Raw genomic sequence first — 1,675 nt, 5'->3', positions numbered from 1 at the left:
TATAAACAAAGCAGGTGTCCATCAATTGTGGTATATAAATTGTGACACATGAATGGAATGGAATGTTACTGTGTTGCAAGAAATGGCAAGCATGATGACTACAAAGAAGCATGGAAAGACTTCCATGAGATGATGCAAAGTGAGTGAGCAAAGCTGGCTAAACAATACATACAATGACTACCACAACATAAATGGAAAGAACAATAACCACAAAACAACTGAAATTGATTGTTGCAAAAATGTCAAGAACAAGCTGGCCCCAAAGCAGAGCTATGAGAAGCTACTGCCCATTCCTTTGCAGAAGCTGTAGTCCATCAGTATGTGAACACTGCATATAGCATTAGACTTTTTCAATGTGTTAATCAGTTTAGCTATTCTTTTATTTGTTCTCTTTTTCTTTCTTTTTAAAAATAATTCTTTGTTTTACAATTCTTTGTTTTTGACTTTACAGAAGGAGGATGGGGAAGAGTATGGCAGAAATCTACAGGTGATATAAAAATCAAAGATATATGTGTGTGTGTGTGTGTGTGTGTGTGTGTGTGCATGTTTAGAAATTATCCCCACTTTACAGATGAAAATTACTGAGGCTTACAGAGATTAAGTGACTTGTCCAGGGTCACACAGTTCCCATGTGCCTAAGGTAGGATTCAGATTCAGTTCTTTCTATCGCCAAGTACAATGCTCTCTCCCCAATACCATAGTGCCTCTATTTGAGTTAAAAGATGTCTATTTGCTATTTTTTTTTCCGCCAGCTCCGCCATATTCCAGGTACACGGGGCTCATGTGGCTTTTGCTTCGGGACATGTTATTTCCTTTCCAGTGAGTTGCCAAAATGACGAACACAAAAAGAAAAAGGAGAGGGACACGGTACATGTTTTCTAGGCCCTTTTGAAAACATGGTGTTGTCCCTTTGGCTACGTATATGCGAATATACAAGAAAGGTGATATCGTAGATATCCAGGGTATGGGCACAGTTCAGCAAGGAATGCCCCACAAATGTTACCACGGCAAGACTGGACGAATCTATAAGGTTACTCAACATGCTGTAGCATTGTTGTAAACAAACAGGTTAAGGGCAAGATTCGAGCCAAGAGAATTAATGTGCATGTTGAGCATATTAAGCATTCTAAGAGCAGAGATAGCTTCCTGAAGCGTGTAAAGGAAAATGATCAGAAGGAGGAAGCCAAAGAAAAAGGCACTTGGGTTCAATTGAAACGCCAGCCTGCTCCACCCAGAGAAGCACACTTTGTGAGAACCAATGGCAAGGAACCTGAGCTGTTGGAACCAATCCCCTACGAATTCATGGCATAAATGACGGCTAAAAAAAACAATTAAAAAAACTTGGATTATGGAAAAAAAATATGTCTATTTAAGGATAAGGACAGGGAGAAGTAGAGAGCTTCTGGGAGAAGGCAGAAAGTTGGGGAATATACTACTGAGGAGTAAAGAAAAGCTAGTATTCAGAATGGGGTGGGGGAGGGCCAGGGTCTCACTGTATTCTTCCCTTATCAGACCCCCTTTGGAGTGTTACTGTCAGCTGTAGACACCACATTCTTTGCAAATAAATTTTTATTGAGATCTTTTATATTTCCATCATGTACATTTTCCTCTCCCTTCATTACCCCTCTCCAGAGATCTGTCCTTCATAAATAAAAATGAAAGAAGGGGAACAAGT

General features: G+C 39.7%; 1 pseudogene; it reads left to right on the top strand.

The window, feature by feature from the left end:
• Positions 1-815: 815 nt before the first annotated feature.
• LOC118859103 lies at positions 816-1,328 on the top strand (annotated as a pseudogene).
• Positions 1,329-1,675: the final 347 nt, after the last annotated feature.

This window comes from Trichosurus vulpecula, chromosome 8, assembly GCF_011100635.1.
Source record: "Trichosurus vulpecula isolate mTriVul1 chromosome 8, mTriVul1.pri, whole genome shotgun sequence".
Classification (NCBI taxonomy): domain Eukaryota; kingdom Metazoa; phylum Chordata; class Mammalia; order Diprotodontia; family Phalangeridae; genus Trichosurus; species Trichosurus vulpecula.
Note: the sequence above shows the minus strand (reverse complement) of the source record. Positions and strands in the feature narration are given on the sequence as shown.